General features: G+C 40.1%; 1 protein-coding gene across 5 annotated transcripts in view; it reads left to right on the forward strand.

The window, feature by feature from the left end:
* Positions 1-14,765: 14,765 nt before the first annotated feature.
* myocd (myocardin) overlaps positions 14,766-23,240 on the forward strand; it is a 144,722-nt gene continuing 136,247 nt past the window's right edge. For all 5 annotated transcript variants that reach the window (XM_085283677.1, XM_085283678.1, XM_085283680.1 and 2 more), the window contains exon 1: positions 14,766-14,874. The gene's annotated coding sequence lies outside the window, so the exon portion shown is untranslated. The remainder of the gene's footprint in view (positions 14,875-23,240) is intronic.

Genomic DNA, 23,240 nt, shown 5'->3' on the forward strand with positions numbered 1-23,240 from the left:
GCAGTTAGCAGGGTTAGGTTAATGGATAATTAGGTGTCTGTCTCTATTTGTTAGCCCTGCGACAGACACCTGTCCAGGGTGTACCCAGCCTCTTGCCCTATGATAGCTGGTATAGACTCCACCCCCCCACCTGAGGGACAAAGATAAGCGGAGGAGAGTGGATGAATGTTTCATTCTTCATTTGTTTTTGACTGACTGTTCACAACCAAACGGCAGATACAAACTAACTGATAGAAGTAGTGGAGCATTTAGCATTTAGCATCTAAAGAGCCAAATGTCTCCTGCAGGAGTTGGAGGCAAAAACAGAGCAGTAAGAATGGGAATGCTGGACAAAATTAAAGCAAGTTAGCTTATAGTGTTACCGACTACTGTTCAACAGCATGAGGTAGATTCCAGGGACCACTCTGTAATACTATAAGAACTTTATTTATGAATTGCCTTTTCTTCTTTGTCTGCTATTAAATTGCATGAAATTATGTTCTGGAATAGCAATAATGTAATAGCCCCTATTTCTATTTCCAAACAAAGGCCCACTGGGTTTTAGCCCCGCGGTGACACCTTACCTGGGCTTCATAACAGTGTCTGGCAGTGGTGTTAACCTCCGCGATGAGGCTTGGCCTGGCTCTGTGTGGAGCACTCTTCCTAATAACTGTGTAATCAAGCCCCAATTAGGAGCCAATTAGAGGCAGGGCTTCACCTATGAGGTCAACATTATTCCTAGATGCTCGCCTGCTTATACTTTTATAAATAATTTCTGCGCTTATAACAACAACGTGCTTGAGCAACAATGAAAAGGATTTTTTTTTCTCCAGTTGAACTAAAACACAGAGGTATCGCTGGCAGGAGAAGAACACTAGTTAATGGTGATCCCACATGTCCAACAGCACTCTTGGAGCCACAAATGTGTTATAAATCAGACAGACTATGTATAGACTGAGATTTGAAGTTCTTGAAACAGTTTGGGTTTCTTGTTATGTCATACAGCAGCCACAAATCAGCTCCGAGGCCACCAAGGCATACAGTAGTAAGTTTTTCTAACAGCCTAACAGAAAGGCTCCGGTGTTGATGAAAAGACATGACATGACATTAAAAGGCACTGTCTGGCATGGCTGGTGAGTGTCCTTTACCTCACAGATTCCTGTGATACAGCTAAAGTAAATTTGGGCCTTGTTGTATATGCCTTACAGAAGTATACTGTTTATTTAACATCGCCAGCGTGCTGAGTTATGACGAGTAATGATTACTCAAATGCCTAGTGTTTGGCCTATTGTACCAGGAGTGCCTCCAAACAGCCCCACTAGTGTTTATTTGAATTTTCCATTTTATATTGCTACGTGTCATTAGGCTGTTTAGAGTTTACTCTGAGTGATGGATCATTTCCTTCATCTCTCTCCACTCACCAAAAAACCTGTTGGATGGTGCTCACTGGTCCTAAAGGTGCAGATCTGTATATGCGTATGTGTGGAAATAATGGTGCCCAGAGTGCATTGCAGATGTCTTATTTCATTAGACAACACCTATGCAATCAGTGCTGTGACTAGCTGAGAAAAAAAACAGAGGATGAACTTAAAGCATCTCGCTCCCAACTGTTAAATGTATTTCCACAGCAGCACGGAGGTATACTGGGTTTAATGTTCCTCTAAGATGCTCGTGTCACTTGAAGTCGTTTACAAAGCAAGTGCAATGTCAAAATCTGAATCACTGTTAACATTGTGGCTAATGCCAGATTCTGCTGGGTATAGTGAACAGGTACTAAAATAAAAAGAAGATCCAACAACTTTTCCTAAAACACAGTGAAACATTGAGCTGCTTATTCCCCTTCTGACTACTAATTACTTTACAGTATAATAATATAGTATAGAACTGAATGGGAACTGGTTTAAGTCTGACAGTGGAGTCTGCATTAGGATAAAACCGACATATGATAAGATAAGATAAGATAAGATAACTCTTTATTGTCATTGCACAGTCATACATAGTACAGTAGTACAATGAAATTGGAAAAACTGTCCTACGTCGGCACTACATATAACACGACACGACACGATATGACACATCACAACGTAACAAACAACACAACACAGTATATTAACTTAGTATAAAAAAGAAGAATAAGTGTATGTGTATTGCACACTGTTATTATTGCACATTAATTATTATTGCACCTTGTTATAAATATAAATATTATTGTTATCGTTTTAAACATTGTTACCTCCCCCCTAAAAAGTCCAGGGAGGTATCCAGTCAGGTCAGCTATTTACATTGATCAGGGCTATTGCCCTGTTGTAAAAGCTGTCCTTGAGTCTATTTGTTCGGGACCTCAGCAGCCTGAACCTCCTGCCAGACGGCAGCAGCTTAAACACCCGGTGTCCTGGGTGTGTGCAGTCCCGTAGGATGCTGCGTGCCCTCTTGAGACAGCGAGTGCTGTACAGGTCCTTCAGGGAGGGAAGAGGATGTCCAATGATTTTTTGGGCCATGTTGATGACCCTCTGGAGTGCCTTTCTGTGTGCTGTGGTGCAGCTGGAGAACCACACACCGATGCAATATGTCAGCACACTTTCAATGGAGCAGCGGTAGAAGACGGTCAGCAGCTCCTTCTTCAGGTCCATTTTTCTGAGGATTCTCAGAAAGTGGAGACGCTGTTGGGCCTTCTTTAAGACCGCAGAGGTGTTAGAGCTCCATTGTAGGTCTGTGTCTATGTGCACACCCAGAAACTTGAAACTGGAGACCCTTTCCACGCACTCCCCGTTGATGCTGACAGGCTGCAGCTCGGACTTCCTCCTTCTGAAGTCAACTACCAGTTCTTTTGTTTTGGTGGTATTGAGGTCCAGGTTGTTGTCTGCACACCAATCTGACAGCCTCTGAACTTCAGCTCTGTATGCAGTCTCATCTCCCCCTGAGATGAGCCCCACCACAGTGGTATCATCTGCAAACTTGATGACTGTGTTGTCTGGGTGGGAACTAACACAGTCATGTGTGTACAGAGTGTACAGTAGGGGACTCAGTACACAGCCTTGTGGAGAGCCGGTGTTGAGGCTGAGGGCTGAGGAAAGATGAGGCCCCACTCTAACTCTCTGTACACGGTCTGAGAGGAAGTCTCTGATCCAGCGGCAGGTGGTGGAAGGAAGTCCAATTTCCAGCAGTTTATCTATTAGTCTGTCCGGGAGTATCGTATTGAAAGCAGAGCTAAAGTCAACAAAGAGCAGCCTGGCGTAACGGCCCTGCACTTCCAGGTGAGAGATGGTGGTGTGGAGCGTTGTAGCAATGGCATCTTCAGTTGATCTGTTAGCTCTGTATGCAAACTGGAGCGGGTCGAGTGTGGGTGGCAGGCAGGACATGATGTGACGTCGGACCAGTTTCTCAAAGCACTTCATTATAACAGGTGTTAGAGCAACTGGTCGGTAGTCGTTGAGGCTGCTAATGTTAGTACGCTTTGGCAGTGGGACAATTGTGGCTGACTTTAGGCACGGCGGGATGCAGGACTGGGACAGTGAAGTGTTGAAGATCTTAGTGAAGACCCCAGCCAGCTGGTCTGCACACTCTTTTAGGACCTTTGCGGTTACCCCATCTGGTCCGGTGGCCTTCCTGGGGTTCACTGCCCTCAGTGTGCGCCTCACCTCATATTCCTGCACTATGAGGCTTGGCCTGCTGCTGTCCGAGAAGAGAACCCTTTGAGAACCCTTTGATTAGGTTTATCCAGCAGAACTACCTGGTCAGTGTTAGAAAGCTCAGCTGTCTAATCTATGTGAACCCCTAAAAAGATAACAGGTCTCCTCAACTCCTGAACTCTGCTTGATTCAGCTTACAGTAGTCCCTTTTTTCTTATGCTGGGTCTTGGTCCCCTCGGTCTAAAACAACCTATGTTAGTTCAACTACCTTTAAGAACAACATCCTTTATTGCCAACTGTCTTCTGATTGGCTAACCTTTATAAACAGGTGGTATGGACAGTAGATCTGTGCTTATGTTGACCATATTAGTGTCAACATAGGAAATGACATCATACAGGGCCAAGAGTAGAAAAAACTGTTTCAAGTCTGAGCTTGTGACTCGCAGTAATTACTGGCACATACACCGACCTCAGTATTTGGAAATCATGATTTATATGAACAGTCACCTTTTAATAGTGTAAACATAAAATAAGGAAAAATAGTGCAGACATCCTTAACAAAATATGCTCTAAGACATGAGTGCTGTTTTCCTGACTTAGTAGTGAGATAATAACAGACAGTAGCCTTGCCTTGCTGTTTTGAACAAAAGCCATTACCGTGTTGCAAAGTAGCTGCTCCTAGTATTGTCATCTCCATTTCCAGAATACTCTCCACACTCGCTTCCTGTTTCTTATTCTCATTTTCAGTTTCTCTGTATTTTTACCACATTTCTATATCTTCTTCCTTCAAGTTTTTTCTTCTACTCCTGCAGTTCCTTCATGTCCCTCTCTAACAAGTAGCAGCGAGAGAAAAAGGTGGAGTTTTTGCTCCACAGAGCTGTGTTTACTAGTCCTTTTCTCTCTGGAGGTCTTTGGCTTCTTTGCCTGACAGCTGTTTCTTGGTGTTGGTGAACTTCAAAGAGACACCCATTCCCCTTCTGCAGTTTCTGGATTTCATCGTCTCTGAGGCTGATCTCCTCTTTAAGCTGGTTCACCTCCTGCTGCCATTGGTTCCACATCATTGACATAATCTGGTTTTCTAAAGAGGCATCATCCTTGACATAATTGAACTTGGGTTTTCTCTGCCTCTGGGTCCCCAAGAGTTGTGGCAGCTTGTCTGTAGAGGCTCTCTTCTCTCTCTTTTTCCTTCAGCATTCCGAGTTCAGTTTCAAGCCCAGAGATTGTGGCATAGTTCTGAAAACAGCATTGCAAATGTTGTCACAGAAGAACCTGTACTTGCTTAATGTCTTGCACATCCTGAGGTCTCTGGACACCATACTGCTGAGTGGAGTGGGTCAGGTCATGTGCTGGGGTGCTGATTTCATTTTAGTACTGTGTGAGGTGTAATTAAAATGTTCAGGGAACAGTAGTTGGGAATAGTAACTTACCATATTAGCAACACATCAAACAGATCGAAGAGTTTAAAAAAGCATTAAACAATTATTATACGCTGTAAAAAAAATGCTTGCAGAGAATAAAAACACTGGTCAGTGTTCCACAGGGAAATTTCTGTAAATCAAATAACCCTTAAAAATCAATAAAAGATTCCTACCATTGTCAAAAACTGGTGGGTAGATCAGTTGAATGCTGAACAAATTTGCTTCTCACTTCAGTTGTTACTTCATCAGTCTATGTCTCAGAGTCCGAGTGTGACACCTTACACCAAAGTACACCAAAAACATGAGGGCACGCAGAGCCATGTTCTGTTTGTCAGATGTGTTTAACAGGTAAAGTTCTTCAGAAACTGAAACATGATGCTTCTTTTCCACCATCCTCTAAATTGAACATTGGTCTCATAGTACGCCGTATTCAATACCATTACTCGTCACTCATCATCGGTCTCCTCTTGGTTATACTACAGCATAATATTACATATATTTTCTAGGCAGGCTGGAAAATTTATAGACACTCCAAATACTGCAACTAGATATATGAATAGCAACTAATGTAGTTATAATGACGGACTGATATTAAAAACAGGGCTGTTAGCCTTACAGTTTTCATCTGACATTACTCCAGCTAAGCTTCCTCACTTTTGATCAAAATCATATTCCTGGTTAGAGCAACAGAAATGAACCCCAGTCCATTCAAAATCCCCAACACTCTGACTTCAACAGTTTTAGCTCTTTTTTTTTTTTTTTCTTTTTAGATTAGGTTCCCTTTTAATATTTCAGTTACATCTGAATGTTACATAGGAATAATTTTGATGTTTTTATTGAAACAAAGATGTATTGCTCTTTCATTTTTTAAATATAGACTATATAGTCTAAATGTTCTTCCAGAGTTAATATGAAAGTCCCACTGGACTTGTCTACCTGAGCACTCAAAGCACTTTACACAACTTGCCTCATTAAACCTTTCACACATATTCATATCCAGATGGATGCATCAGAGAGCAACATAAGGGTTAATATCTTGCCCACTGCGTTTGGCATGAACAACAGTTCAGGGAGTGACAAGCTAACAGTAAATGGCTAATAGCAAACACATATGTATCTACTGTATTATACAGGGAGTGCAGAATTATTAGGCAAATGAGTATTTTGTCCACATCATCCTCTTCATGCATGTTGTCTTACCCCAAGCTTTATAGGCTCGAAAGCCTACTACCAATTAAGCATATTAGGTGATGTGCATCTCTGTAATGAGAAGGGGTGTGGTCTAATGACATCAACACCCTGTATCAGGTGTGCATAATTATTAGGCAACTTCCTTTCCTTTGGCAAAATGGGTCAAAAGAAGGACTTGATAGGCTCAGAAAAGTCAAAAATAGTGAGATATCTTGCAGAGGGATGCAGCAGTCTCAAAATTGCAAAGCTTCTGAAGCGTGATCATCGAACAATCAAGCGTTTCATTCAAAATAGTCAACAGGGTCGCAAGAAGCGTGTGGAAAAACCAAGGCGCAAAATAACTGCCCATGAACTGAGAAAAATCAAGCGTGCAGCTGCCAAGATGCCACTTGCCACCAGTTTGGCCATATTTCAGAGCTGCAACATCACTGGAGTGCCCAAAAGCACAAGGTGTGCAATACTCAGAGACATGGCCAAGGTAAGAAAGGCTGAAAGACGACCACCACTGAACAAGACACACAAGCTGAAACGTCAAGACTGGGCCAAGAAATATCTCAAGACTGGTTTTTCTAAGGTTTTATGGACTGATGAAATGAGAGTGAGTCTTGATGGGCCAGATGGATGGGCCCGTGGCTGGATTGGTAAAGGGCAGAGAGCTCCAGTCCGACTCAGACGCCAGCAAGGTGGAGGTGGAGTACTGGTTTGGGCTGGTATCATCAAAGATGAGCTTGTGGGGCCTTTTTGGGTTGAGGATGGAGTCAAGCTCAACTCCCAGTCCTACTGCCAGTTTCTGGAAGACACCTTCTTCAAGCAGTGGTACAGGAAGAAGTCTGCATCCTTCAAGAAAAACATGATTTTCATGCAGGACAATGCTCCATCACACGCGTCCAAGTACTCCACAGCGTGGCTGGCAAGAAAGGGTATAAAAGAAGAAAAACTAATGACATGGCCTCCTTGTTCACCTGATCTGAACCCCATTGAGAACCTGTGGTCCATCATCAAATGTGAGATTTACAAGGAGGGAAAACAGTACACCTCTCTGAACAGTGTCTGGGAGGCTGTGGTTGCTGCTGCACACAATGTTGATGGTGAACAGATCAAAACACTGACAGAATCCATGGATGGCAGGCTTTTGAGTGTCCTTGCAAAGAAAGGTGGCTATATTGGTCGCTGATTTGTTTTTGTTTTGTTTTTGAATGTCAGAAATGTATATTTGTGAATGTGGAGATGTTATATTGGTTTCACTGGTAAAAATAAATTATTGAAATGGGTATATATTTGTTTTTTGTTAAGTTGCCTAATAATTATGCACAGTAATAGTCACCTGCACACACAGATATCCCCCTAAAATAGCTAAAACTGAAAACAAACTAAAAACTACTTCCACAAACATTCAGCTTTGATATTAATGAGTTTTTTGGGTTCATTGAGAACATGGTTGTTGTTCAATAATAAAATTATTCCTCAAAAATACAACTTGCCTAATAATTCTGCACTCCCTGTATAAATCATGTGATAGAAACACACATTAGCTTCTTTTCCCCCTCACAACATCGATGAACCCTCCACTTGCCATCGTCTCGGGTCTTCCATCCACTGTTTGAGTTTTGTTTTGGATTTCCTTTTTACTTCTTTGAAAGCACAAGTTAATCATGTTCTAGTTTCTGAACATGCCACTTTCCAGTGCCTCTGAGTTTGCAGTTATAGTTCTGGTCTGTTCATGTCTGCCCAAGTTTCATCTCCATGTTTTGTTATCCTTCCCAGTCATGTCTCCATGTCTGTTTCTCCCCAGTTCTAGTGTCGCGCCCACATATCTTAGTCTGAGTCTCAGTGTGCGTTACTTCCTGTCTTATTTTGATAGTCTGGAGCGTCGTGCGTAATATATCCAGTTTTCTTCCCTTGTCTCATTTGTCTAGATTAGTGTATTTCATTTTATTTTTATTAACCACCTATTATTTTACTGCTTGAGGTTCTGAGTCCTGTGTTTGGTCCAACCTCTGCCAGCAACGATGCAACCACCAAGTTTGCCTCAGTCCAATATTTACACCGACAGGCCAGAGGTCACTGTTTCTGTGATAAAGATGTACACATCGTGGACAGGGAGGAGGATAAAAAAGAAAGGGGGGAGTCAAGGATTCCATTTATGTGAAAAGGGAAAGACCATCTGTGAATTGAGGAGGGGGACCTAAGGGTACATCTTTCACCATCTTACAATGCTGTGATTGGAGCCATTCCCCAACTCTCTGTGAATGGTCATAGCAATTTGCATATTAAAAACCTGCAGTCTGCTGAAACTGAGGAAGTCACTTACGTTTCTCCCATTGTAAAGGCTACGTCCAGATGAACAGAATGAACTTCCTGGGCTTCTCTTACCTGGATGATTGAGCATGCATCAAGACAGTCACATGGTTTGGTTTCTGTCACTTCTGCAGCTATTCTGTCTGCAAAAACAACTCTGTTCTGTTTCATGAGACTCCGTTTTGTTCTATTTCCATTGTGTTTTATTCAACTTTTTATTGTGTTTTTGCAATGTTTTTCTTTTTGCTGGGGATTTCTTAAGTTGCAATGCATTTGACACTTCGGGGCCACCGTTGATTCTTCCCTCATTCAGAAGTATCGCTTTGCGGATAGGGAGATGACCCTTTATGAAGATATATTCAATTAATAATTAATAACTTAATTAATATGTTCACTTAGCCATACCTTTTGTTTACGACCGTGGCTCAGGTGGTTGGGAAGCGTATCTGTAACCAGGTCGCCGGTTCGATCCCCAGGCTCTCTGTCCTGGTCGTTGTGTCCTTGGGCAAGACACTTCACCTACCACCTACTGGTGATGGCCAGAGGGGCTGATGGCGCAAAATGGCAGCCTCGCTTCTGTCAGTCTGCCCCAGGGCAGCTGTGGCTACAACCGTAGCTGCCTCCACCAGTGTGTGAATGTGAGAGTGAATGAATAGTGGCATTGTAAAGCGCTTTGGGTGCCTTGAAAAGCGCTATATAAATCCAATCCATTATTATTATTATTATTATTACATAAATGGGTGCATGGTTATTTTTCAATTGAAAATGAATATTATTCTTAAGGAAAACTTGTTATTCTTTTTCACCCTAAACTTTATAAGTTGAAATATTTAACATAATTCACAAAAACTGGAGCCAATTTCATGGATGAAGCCACATATTCTGTTTCAAGCTCGTTGAGAGAAGTGCAAGTGAAGATACTTTGGTTATTTTGATATAATATAGGTGTTCAGGTTATTTCATCACAGGTGTGAAAGTAGGAAGCCTGCTTGTAGCAAGAGCTGTAATATAATGCATTATTATATTGAAATATATGGATATAAGTATATCAGTAATGTACTATTTAAGCATAATTTAACTGTGAAGAAACACTAGCTGCAATGACCAGCTGGCTGAAACCTTTGCAGTGTTTCTCCTCACTCCTGAAACTAGCCTACCAAGTCAGACAAGAAAGGAATCATAAATTAGTTTCTCTTGTAATCGCTAAGCCCTGGCTGGCTGTCCCAAGATGTCCTCCTAGATTTAAAAGCAACAGCGTAATGTTTATGTTGGCTGCAAGAGAATATGCATCAAACTTCATTTGATGTATTAAAGACACTCCTGGACGTTGTTTACACACGCAGGTGAAAGCTTGGGAGATGAAATCCTATTTTCTCCCTGTTTGATGTCAGGACTTTGAAGGCCAAAATCAATCTTAAAACCAGATAAGAGTTTGGACTTTGGGGGTTCATGGAATCACTGTGTGCTTTCATGTATTTTGGATATTTCGCTGGAAAATTTGTGCAAAAATGTTTGACAGCGTGTGGATGAATTCCTACCATTTTGACTTTCAATTTCCCGTGGAGCCTTGCAGCTACTCGAGCATGTGGTGAAAGGTCAAGTGAATGTTATAAAACAGAGCAGCCCAACAAGACTGCGTCACATAAATTCTCAGCTAAAACATTAATCTAATTCATTAGTAACTGATCTTTTTTTCTTTCGGTATCGGCAAAATTCGAGTGAGTAATCATCTGGCGGACTGTATTGATAGCAGTATTGATGATAGATAACCCAGTAGAAATCCTTTCATTGCTCTCTGAGCCCCAAACCAAATTTGAAGGAAAACAGTGTGCTTATTTTGAAAGTCATGCCTGTTGCGGGTATCACACTACGCCTCTTCTGTTCCATCTGAGACTCAGGCCACGAAGTGTGAGGAAATCTGTTTTGAATGCTCATTATACGAGTTATGTCATGAAATATTCATGTCATTTGCGTAACATGCGATCAGCATGTTTGCAAGTCTTCTATAAATAAAAGATACCGCTTTTCTCTGTGTTTTGCTCAAAATTCACTCGTGAGATTATTGAAACGAAACAGCTTGAAATGTGCACATTGCACAGGTTGCGGAAAGAAATACCCTTAACATAAACATGACGTCTCCTTACATGTTCGCTGTGAATTCTTTCATGCCATTTAAAGTGTGAAATACAGTGTCATGCTTTTCAGAACAAGACCTCATATGGAGAAAATCATTGACGTTGACAGCGCTTTAATTACCACATTCCTAAATCTTATTTCATGCCTGGAAAAGAAATGTTCACATCATGTTTTCATTGATGATCATTGATATTAATATTTTACATACGAATTAAGTGAGCCATTTTCTGTGCTCCTTCATTTTAACAGAAGAAAATTTTTCAAAGGAGGATTCAGTGCAACATTAATAGATGTTTAACAAAAAGAGGTCAGAGCAGCGTTTGGAGTACATTTCCTTGAAGGGGCCACAAGAAGGGTGGGATTAAACTGAAAAAGAAAATCAGAAAACAGTCGTCTTAAATACAGTCCTTCTACTCTGGTAGGATTTTTTTTTTAAACTTGGAAGTTCACTAATGTCCTTGCCTGTGCTGCCAATGTCATTTACGAGGTGGTTACAGTCCCTGCTGAAGATATTAATGCAGATCATGGAGGCATATGTGTTTAGTTAGTGGGTTTGGGTCGAACTTATAGTTATATGGTTCAGTCATTGTAAGGGGTAACATCAGAGCTCCAAATCCACAAGTTAAAATAAATTTGTGATTTATCATATATTTAGTCCTATTTACACAGTTTTGGCTTTTTCCATCAGTTATTGTAACACTGTACTCGGGAAAGGAACCACTAAGATCTGGGAATGCAGAGACAGCTTTTATTCTGTCTGTCAGTTCAAAATGCAAAAATAGTTACAACCTCCAAATCAAATTATTCTGCAGATTTCATTTACCCTCACAGCTCATGTCCCCAGAAACAGTCACGTTAAGTATGCTACTTCTCAGCAGAGGCTGCACATACTTGCACTGGTGCAGTGGTTAGGAGTACTTAGTTAGCTCACAGCAAGACGCTGGGTTGGGAGCTCCTGGTTTTTGGACCTCATTGTGTGGAATTGCCTCCATTGCCTTCCGGATTAAATTCCTTCCACGTCCCCAAAATGGGCATCTTAGATTAAGTCACTATTTTTTATGTCTTTTTTTATACTTTTGTATTTGTCCTGCTCAGATATTAAGGACAGCTTTGCAGGCCATCATCTATGAGTTATAGCTTGTATACTGTCACAAATGACAGTCTTGATGAGGTCATTGGGCCTTCAAACAACCACAGAGTAGAGCAAAGTTAAAATATGCAAAGATCTGAAGTGAAACCTACTGTTAAAAAAGCTGTCCACTTTGTCAACTGAAGTCACTGTCTGTGGCTTTCATGCTGCTTAAGATGCCATTTCCTTTCTCCCTTGGAAGGCAGTGGTGCTGCTACTCCCTTCCAACCAATCACATTTTGACCCACACGTAGCATCAACATAGAGCTAAATGCTTTTGTTGTTTTGGGGTTTTTTGGGGGGAGGACTGCATATTTGAGTAGGTACCCTCGCTATAGGCTCTTCATAGGCAAATGCAGAGCTTCCCCGTGGGAACAGTAAACAACTAAAACAGTCTGTAAAGCTAAGCTTAGGCTCTGTATAGAACCAACCATAACCAGACACCAAAGAAAAGGTAAAGTTGTAAAGGTGGTACTGGAATATGTTAAAGCAGTTAATCTTTTATCGTCTAGCATTTAGTCATCATTGTACTGACTTGTGTCACTGTAAATGACCCAGTGAACACAATATATACACCAGCTCCTGAATGTATCTTTCTTAAAGTGGTAAGTTTAAGAGCTGATTTTTTTTCTTGAATTGTTGTTAACTTTGCATTTTTGCCATTTGCAAAGAAAAAGCAGCAAATTAAGATAAAGAAAGTTAAAGAAAAAAGCTAAGGGCCTTAAAAATAAAACAGCAGGCTGAAAGATGCTAAGCTGCTCATTAGCACTTTGAAGAAGTAAAAGAGTACAAATATAATTATTACTTCTTTTTTAGGTTCATTACTAAAATCAGCCTGTTTCAAATAGACAGCAGCTTAAAGCAGTCTGGTATGTGAGTAGAGTAAATACACACTGTGCTGGAGTCTAAGTTATTGTGTGACAAATTGATCACTCGTATTTGTATCCAGCCCAAGCTCATTGAGTTTATCCATGTTACATGCTGAACAACTGGCCTTGACAACGAATTTATGTTTTTCTAATGCAAATGAAGTACTTCCTTAATCCCACGGAAGGCCAGAGCTCAACAGAGGTGCATGTCATCTTCTCCTCTTTCTTTCTTCTCTTACATCAGCCTACAGCTCATAAGGTGGACTTGATGCACTGTGATTATTCACAGCGGGAACATTTGTCAAAATGCAAATAAAGGTATACGAGTGAAAGCTTTGAGGAAACCCAGACCACCTGGCCCCTCTGGCCCTCATTACCTCCCTGCGTGAAGAGGCCCGGCACAAACATGAGCATGTTTTCAGTTTGCAGCAGCAGGAATAATATATCTGGATGTGAACAATTGTGCTTGTTTTGCCATTACACTCCAGGCTGGGTTCGGTTCAACATACCAATAGTTGCTATTACGACTGGATGACAGCAGCCTTTCTGCCCAGTCTTCAAGCACACCGCACTCACTCAAAGCTCCATGGCTGAGGTAATGCCTGGGTTGGAGGCCAGAAATTCATACTCAGAACAGGGATACGAAATCAGATCTAAATTTAGAGGTTTGTTAAGTAGACTCTGTAACAATTCCATCAATCAAACAGTCTAACTTCTCCCTCTCATGTTTTACAAAAGAGGATTTTCTACATTTTATTGCTATGTATCATGGATTACGTCACGGCTGTGCCTCACAGGCTATGAGTTCTTCGGTGTCACATTTTAGATGCCTGACATCGACGTCATGTTTGGCGTCTAACTTTTACCCCCCAAACTTTGACATGGTGCATTTTTCTCTGTTCACTGTTCATGACCAACAACTGAACCCCTTGTCTGTAATAGACGGAAGAGAGCTGAGAGGCAGGTTCATCGCTCATCCTCTGAATGTTTTGATACTTTGGTCTTGATCTGCGGTAAACGCTACAAGCTTCTGGTAAATACCAAGCTGACTGTAAAATATTAGCCCCTCTCTTACAGGGTATCATATGAGCCTGCCTTGGGGCGTCGCTGAAAGCTCTTAATGCTTTCCATTCAGCCGCAATGCCACTTTTCCCAGGCGCTGGACTGTCTGTCAAACTGATGAGAAAGAGAATTGACATGACAGAAACTTGGCTATACTGTTTAATCATACAGTTATGTGAAGAGGTACACTTTGGACAAGTGTCCAAACTGTAGTTAAAGTGTGGCTAGCTGTGTCAAGGCTTTTGGGCTTGTTATTTTTCAAATGTGCCACTATAATGTTCACTAAATTTAAAATATAAGGCTATGGACATACAAACCAGCTTTTCCTCCCACTTTTGAAGCTGTACTGGTGGATATTTTGTACGACCCATGTGCCAAATGGCTAGCAATACTGGTACTCCAGTTTTCCACAGTGTCTTTTAATTGTTTAACTCGATTTTGGTTTGAACTTGCACCACTAAAGTGGTTAGAAAAAAGACACACGAAATCTAGTGCAGTTCTTTCCATGCAAAAAATCCAAACTGAAGAAAACTGATGCACATTTAATTCTGATCTGTCAAAGTTAAAGTCAGGTTGGGGTGGACTGTATTTTACTTCAGATTTGATCATGTTGTAACCATGGGAACACCAAGCTCAGACATGTGTCACTATTTGGTCCAGTTTACCAGTCGTGAACATGAAGATGAACAGTTTAACACTCGTAGATGTAAACAGAAAATTATAATTATAATAAACGTCAAAGATTGATTTTGAGTGTCATGTCGTGTAAATGTGTTGACACAAGCACTGCGAGGATAGTTTTGAAAATAAAGCAGTCTTTCAGTCTAAGTGATTGAACTAATTAGCTACTGGAACGCATTCATTTCCAGTTGTTGCATGACTGTTTTATAGAAATCACTTTTATCCAATGACCTCACTACTCTATCAAATAAGTCAGAGATAAGCTTGCAGAGGTAACAACCCAGTCTGCAAACAAGAACCCTGATTATAAATAGCTCTAAAGAGAGCTTCAGACTGCTGGGAGGAGAGAACACGTTGCTTCACACACAAACACACATACTGTCGAAGTACATGTGGAGCAGCAACAGGGCCGGGTGAGGACAACCCTTTTTGTGGATCAGGATTACCCCGCCGCTGTATCAAACCTCCACCGACAAGTCAGTGTGAGTTATGCAATATATCTTCTCATCGTCTTTGTTTGGCGCATAGTAAAGCGAATTTATAAGAGAATTGGCATTCTGAAAAAATCTGGCTTCCTTTTATTCAGGACACAAGTTTTATAAAGCGAAGCAATCTGGAATAACAAAGCTAAAGCATAAATAATAGTGAAATAATATTGTGCTGTGTCATTCAGAAAGAATTGCAAACCTCACCTGTCCTCTGCTTGACTCGTCCAAATTCAAGTTCTTTTAACAGTTTTTGTGTCTGACTCCTACTTTGTGATCAAAGTATGATAGAAAAGGATGAAGATACTTCACTGAAGTATGCATTGTGATAGTGGCTTCAAAGGCATGGAGTTAAGATTCATAACTGTAAGCGTCTGATGGAGCGAAAAAAGATAATAACCTCAGCAAGCATTTAAAGTGAGGATGCAAAGATGAACTTGTTCTAACAGTACAGGCAATTATAAGTTCAGTTATTAGTCATGGAGAAGATAATGCTGAAACTAAAGAAACTATGAGAAAATCAACTGAGCATCCAACATATGCTCCAAAGGCCTTCCTGAAGTAAAATACTGCTTGATTATCTTTGTTGCCATTATATAAAATGAGATAAAATGAACTAACCAGGAACTAAACTATGGAATAGACTATAGGAATGGAGTATAGGGGTGGGATTTAATAAGTTTTCTTCGTCCCACTCCTTTTTCAGGCAAGTTTTGTTTTTTGTTTTGTGTATTTTATGTTCAATATAGGTATTTGTTGTGCCTGAAAATGAATAAATAAATGAATGAATGAATGAATGAATGAATTGAGCAACGATAGATTCATTTCTTTCTGTAACTTTCCAGCTTTAATGTTACTGATTTTACCTATTTAAGGAAAACAAAGATGAAGTAAATCTACTTCAACTAAAAATATTGCAAGAAGTGGATATCAACCATCCGGGTCAAACCATTAGAAGATGGTCTGCAGGTAATATAAATAAAATGTATGCTAATCTTAACATTGTCCAGACAGAGGTGAGGAGAAAATTTTATTATTGCCCTGTATGTGTTGTTAATATCATGTTGCTAAAGAATAAATAAAAATAAGCTCAATTATACATTTTAGCTGTTAGCTCTCCCCTAGCTAATGCTATTGCATCCCCAATGTTTGTTTGTTTTTAAAACAACAATTACATCGACAGGAAAACTTCCATTATTAATCAAATAAAAGTGAAGAATGAAAGGTGAGGTGCCTTTACGGGTGTCAGCTCCATCTTTCTGCTCAATTTCAGCAGAAACTTATTTCTGGCTGTACACAGCCAAGATGGCGACTTCAAAACAATTCGAATTCTTTATTTTGGTCATTATTAACTTTAAAAAACAACAACAGCAACTTATATACGCACTTGTATGTACGTGTATAATAATAAAGAGAAAGCGAAAACTTACACAGACAACAAATAATTGAATTAACTGCTTGGAACTCCTTCCAGTGTAGTATTTTTGTAGCATCAACACCTTTAAAATCACATTTTACCAAAAAACAAAAAAAGCAAAAAGACAAAGAAGAAAAAACAATTAAAGTTCAATAATCAAACTGAATAAATTGATTTTCAGTAATAACCGTATCTCAGGCTTTAATTTTTTTCTTATTTTTAAACCTTTTGAAAAAATGTGCATATTAAACAATTAAACAACCAGCTGTTATTCATGAACTCAGAAACAAAGGCCTACATCTTCATTTTTAAAGTATATTAAATTATATTAATAACAAAACAAAAGCTGTCAAATTAAAAGAACAGTGTGTGACATGTTTAACTGTTTATATCTACAAGGGGGGATTAAATATAAATGAGAAATAAATGTCAAGTATTGGCAAAGCAGTTGGTTGAACTTCACATTCAGCCATTCTCATAGATGCTAAGTGCTGCAGAGCCTGCATTTCCTCAACTTGCCTGTTTTATTAAACTGGTCAGAGTTGCTGTCCCTTCTTCAACATTGTCAGAGCTTTCCTTGCTAATGTTGAGTTATTAGCAGCTTTTTCAAACCCTGTGTCTACATCTCACATGTTGGGCAACTTAGTTAACAAGAGGAAGCTCACCTCATATAATGGGAACAAATTTGATATAATGGACACAAGCGATGGCTAAACATTAGCCAGTATGAAGCTTTTCTAGCTTTTATTTCTTTCAGCTGATGTATTTGTCACAAGTGTGCAAATACCATTAAAAAAAATCATGTTTTAAAAAAGGTAAATTTATAGTCAGCTGATAAATGGTGGTGAACTTAAAAATGAAAAGAAATGAAAAAGATCTTTATGCTGGCAAAAATACCTTTGTTACCTTTCAAATTTATGGACGTGATTAAAAGTTACCAGGACACTCTGGACTGAATTAAAACAGCCAACAAAGGAAGGTAATGGTATAATTCACCTTAGAGAAATAGTTTCCAGTGGACTACACATTTAAATGCTGATGTACAGAATTTAAATTGTCCAAAACGCACTGGACAAATTTTCCAAATCTGATTATTATTAGTCAAAAGTAAGTCGAGCAGTGAGTCTGTGTAGACATATTGGCTTAGGTGAATGTTGGGGTCCAGGTCTGAGGCCCAGTCAGCTCAAGAAGCAAAGGAGGATTGTTTATAGAAGCAGAGACGTTCAGGAGGAACGTATCTTCTGGGATGATCCCAGGAGCCGGACCTAATTAGAAACAACTGCTTGAAATTCACTTCAATGGCTACACAGATCTCTTTTTATGTTGCTTGGCTGGTCTCGTGCATTCATCAGCTGCACCTCGAGGCTCATCTCCATCTCTTAAGTTCCCCCTGGCTGCATGGTGTTTGTGGATTTCATGTATGGTAAAAAGAAATTTAAAGCCAGCCACCTAACTCTCCAGCGTTATCTCTACTCTCCCTGCACACACACATGCGTACACACACACACACACACACACACACACACACACACACACACACACACACACACACACACACAGAGTATCTCCAAAGTCTTGTCTTGAAACAACAGGCTACAATCACACTTGTCAGGTCAAATCTGTTTCCAATTGGAAACAGGGCTTTCATGTGTTTAGACCTCGCCCTGTTGCTTTTGAGAAACATTACGTCATGGACCTGCTTTACTGTAGCTGCACTGTAGGTGCCTCGTAGTGTTTTAATTTCTCACCCCTCTCGTGTTTGGAGTTGAGTCAGTTATCATTAGCAATGAGATCATGCTCCAGAACAAAAAGTGCCACTGCCGAGTTCTTTGAATCCAACTATGAAATACTGACCTTTTGTGCAGCATAAATTCGGCCGTAGTGCGCCATCCATACAATGATTACACATCTGGCAATATCATGATTTGGCATATATGAACCCAGACGTGAACCTTCTGAGTGTTCAAGTCAGTCTTATCCTGTCATCAGGCCATCTTTACTGGGAGTTCCTCATTCAACTGGCATCTGAATGTTGCCTTTCAGACAAGCATTGGCAGAGGCAGGCGCTCATATTTGAACCAGGTGATAGAGTTTCATGTCAATCTGCTATTGACTGCTCCCTTTAGGGGTCGCCACAGTGGATTATCTTGCTCCTGCTCATCCTATCCCAAGCATCCTCGACTTTCATGCCAACCTTTTGCTTGTCCTCTTTTATGACATCCATGAACCTCTTCTGACGTCTCCCTTTTTAACTCCATATTCAACATCCTTTGTCCAATATATCTGCTTTCCTTCCTCTGCACCTTTCCAAACCATCTAAACCTCGTCATAAATATTGAGTTTCATGTCAGTTTCTCATAATATAGATAAAATAATCACATAGCTGACTTCTTGTTGATTTTTTTTTTTACTGAAGATGATATTACTGCTAACAAATAAGCCTTATTTAATCTCTGAAAGCCTTATTAATGGTGCAGTTTCTACAGAAATATGTTGATAGAGAGAATGAGAGACTCTGAGAAAGGGCTGCTGGCAGGTAGTGTGTGTAAAGACTGTGACTGCATAAAAGATGTGTTGATCTTCAAACCAGACACTTTCTGGTTATTTGGCTCATGAATCAACTAACTACTGCAAATAAACTCCTCACTATTGACTACTGAGCTAATCTGACAGCATTGCAACCATAACTCCAATAATTTACACAAACCCCAATATTATCCTATCCAATCTAAGAAGCCTTATGCTGCAATAACCTGAAATGCATTGTCATTTAATCACACAAAACACAAATCCCTTTCCTAATAACACACGCAAGATCTTTCTTTTAATATTTACATATTAACACAAAGGCAGCATACAAAGCAAAGATAAAAATTGACCCAAGGAGACTTCATGGGAGTTAACAAAGCAATTCTATTCTAGAAACACGAACAAGCAGAAATGGATGCTACCAAGCCTGGTTGCTCCTCGCTGCCTTTGCTACTTGTTGAAGTTCAGGCTCTGGTTGTTGAACCGGGGTTCATCCCTCTGATTTCCTACAGAGCTTTATGTTGGCTAGCAGACAGCAGAAAGAAAAAACACGTTTGCTTGATGATTTTGTTGTTTGTTTGAGCAGATAACTGAAGAACTTTTGTAGCGCAAGTGATAATGTAACTGTAACTTCTGAATTTAGTACAGTAGAAGGTTACATTACTGCAAAAGGTAAAACGTAATGTGATTACAGTAACATGTTACACCTAACACTGCTCACAAGTCAGAAAAGTTTTTTGCTTAGCATGGCAGAGCACTAGTAATACAGCGTAACTGCACTTCAAAGCTCTATCTGTGAATGCAGCATATTCACAGACAGAGCTCAGTCAGTTCTCTTATTTAGTGAGTCACAAATATACAAGAGTGGCTGTACAAATAAAAACTTTTACTAGCATTTGCATTCACTTCCACCATCTTGGATTGTTACCTCATGGGCAGTGGGACTTCTTTGACCTTCCGAGTTGGAAATCTGAGTTAAGGGAGCGTCCAGGTGAAAATTCTGACTGGGAATAATTTGGCATAAAGTGAAAGGATGTGTTACTGTCAGACTTGTGTAAAACTTGGCTAAAGCTGAACTAATGTGGAAAGGTGGCGATGAAGTCACTCTCACTCCTTTTCCTTTGGTTAGTAGCAAATTAACATATGGTGGGGCTTGCAAGTAGCAACAACCCAAATAATAACATACTGTCAAAGAGGTGGTGGTCATATTTTGGCAGCTTAAACCATTTAGGGACAAGTCTAGAGGAAATGGAAGAGTTAATCCAGCCCAAAACAGAAGTGATATGAGACTGTTCTCAATCTGTTCCCACACCAAGACAGCTAAATCCATGAAAACACAACTTTCTAGGAAATCCAAATTCCAGAAATCTTGGGAAAACACTGGGAAATGAGAGACAACACAATAAAGAACAAGGGATGACTCAGACAACACACACACACTGTACAACATGACAAATGCAGAGACAAAACTCGAGGAACAGAAGAGCAACACAAAGGGGGAATTAACAAAATGAACCTAGGGCCATCAGGTACTGAAGGAATGAATGATAACACTATAAGGAACATGTAATGAACAAGATACATAAAGATAAAAAAAACCCAACAACAATAGAGCACTATATTTCAACACTGCAGAACCCTACATGCAAAACTAGAAAAATAAAGGTCCACAAACAAATTGTTATAAAACCAAAAGGACCTGAATTGTATATAATGATTTCGGCAGTGAGAATAATCAGGTCATTGGCTCCATAGAACCTTTTAAATTCTTAGAAACTCTGGCTCCTGGAATGGCAATAAAACCTATTTAAAATGTCAGTAAACCAAAACTATGACTTCAAATAAATGCTAATGTTGGTCAGGGGGCACTGGATTTGTGTTTCCCAATAAATTCGCCATTTTCAGGCGATATCATCATTTCTGTGAATGTGTCTGTAACAGACCATGTTAAACAGGGCTAGAGACTAGTCAGTGACCCCATGGTAAACACTGGTTGCTAGAGACAGAGATAATATGTTCTGTGACTGGTTGACACAACCACACACAAAGAGTTATATTGGGGTTGCGGTTAGATCCAAGCACTAAAGTACCATCTTTTAATGTACTTGAAGGAGACACGGTTGAAAAGTGCTTCCAAGCTACTAATGGCAGCTCTAGTTTGTCACTATACTTGCAGCTTTGTTGTTGTATTCCCCAAACACACATCACTGTCAGCCTGTGCTGTGTGCTAATATCCTGCATGGCCTGTTTGTGTAAAACACACATTCCTTCGTCTGTGTTTGGGATAGAAAAAGCCTTTAGGAAGTTGTTTTAGCTGCAAGGCTTTTAAAGGCAAGTCAACCCAAACAGAGGTGCCTTTAAGTACAGCACATCAACTGTATGTAGAGTAGAGAGGGAGCATGTTGACCAGGGTGAATGGAGTGAGGCTGGAGAGGCTATAACCATCGGTTTAAGGAGAATGAGTAATATATTCAGGCTCCAATGATTCATAGCTCACCTTCTCCAACTGGACTGCGCTGAAAGAATCACAGTGAAAAATGATATAATTCTTTACCTCCATCGTAATCGTGTAACACATCGTGGGCTTAGCTGTAAGCTTAAACCTGGTGTTCCAGTCCGACAAGAGCTTTCTGAAACAAATGGTATCAATTTGCTTCCAGTCATTAGAGCACATTGTTGACTAGAAGGACATATTGTAGAGCCAATCTAGCTCAGACCCCAGTCCTAAATCAAGTGACCAGCTTTCCCACAAAGGAATGCACTCAGTGTTTGCCACTGTAAGAGTGGACTCATTGCAAGTTTTAATGGTTTGGACAACTGTGGGTAGTTTGCATGGATGATTGAAAGGGTTTTGGCTGCTCCCCTCATCTTCCCCCCCTCCTCTTTAAAGGGGGAAAGAATGAAAAACAAAACAACACATTCTCTCCCTTCCTCCCACTCTCTCTTGCTAGCATGCACACCCCGTAGAGAGAGCATCAGACGCGTCCAAAAGAAACAGCGAAACAGAAATAGAGCTACTATTTCAGTCTGAAAAGGTTGTTATTTTTAGAAAATGTGACACACTCTACATTAAATTACAACATCATAAGATCACTCTGTACCCCTCCACCCCCACCTCACCCACTAGACCTCCAGATCTATGACTCACCAAAGTATGCGGTGACGTTACCCCAAACTATTCGCCTCAGTCTTCTGGTCAAAAAATTTGATCATCAGCTCATTGCCCCGATTCAGTCAAAGGTGGGTGACTCGTAAGATGCACACAGATCTGGTTCTAGTTTAAACATATAGCTTGATATTATCATCACACAGGTAACACCGAGCATTCTGATCAGGGTGCTTAATCTGTTTAGTTAAGATTGGTTTGTTTTATGTTTCCCGTCCATGGACCAGTGCCCCTCTAGCATTTGACTGCACATCATAACATTTGTTTGTAGTATGTGAATGAAATGCAGAACAAACATGCGAGAGCATAATGCCGCTGTTGGGATGCCAGGCCAAGGCATAATGAAACATGTGAAAAACACATGCTTCCAATTTCTTACTCACCTCAGTGTTTCTTCCAACCAGTGATGTAGTTGGGAATGAAAAGGTGGGTAATCTCCCAGCCTTGGCTGCTGAGGCACGAAGCAGACGATCATTAATAAACAGGATAACAAAGGCTGACGACCACATTCACTTAATGTTGAATTTTATTGTCATAGTATATCTCAAAAATCCTAGTTTTTATTTATTTTTTCAAACAAAAACTTCAAAGAATCAAAGAAAAAAGATCAAATGTTTACAAATTATATGTTAAGTAAGATGAGATGAAAGATATTACAATTAAAAGAAAGACTATAAAATGTGTTTGAAAAGATGTCCCCTCTTGAAGTTCCTGACGCCTCATGCTTTTGTCTGTTGAAATAATTGAATCTAGTTCTTGCATTCATGTTTCCCTTAGGATGAATCATTAATTCTCAGTGTTTATGATTAAAGCCTTTAAAAAATCATTTGATTCCTGCTCAGCTCTACTTTGTCTTTTAGTGCTGTACTCTATTACAACTCTTTCAATCACTACTTAAAATAGATATTTTTCCAAAGCACAAAGTGTCTCAAAGACCTTACCAGGAGCAAACACGCCAAAACTAAAAACATCTACATAAAACTACTAATACTTTCTGTGTGGGGCTTGCATGTTCTCTCTGTACCTACACTGGGGTCCTTCCATAGTCCAAAGGCATGTTTGTTAGATTAGCTTGCAATTTTGTCATGGATCATGTCATGGATATTAGCGTGTGGCTGTCTGTTTGTATTGGACAACCAAGAGTGTATCCCACCTCTATGACAGCTGGGCTACTTTCCAAATATGTTTTATTTCATGTTCGAACCACAACTATATGATGCTGGAAGACAGTGGTTCCCCCTAACTCACCTC

Source organism: Mchenga conophoros, linkage group LG8, assembly GCF_057382185.1.
Source record: "Mchenga conophoros isolate Kocher_MC1m ecotype Shallow Benthic linkage group LG8, M_conophoros_male_GT1.1, whole genome shotgun sequence".
NCBI lineage: Eukaryota > Metazoa > Chordata > Actinopteri > Cichliformes > Cichlidae > Mchenga > Mchenga conophoros.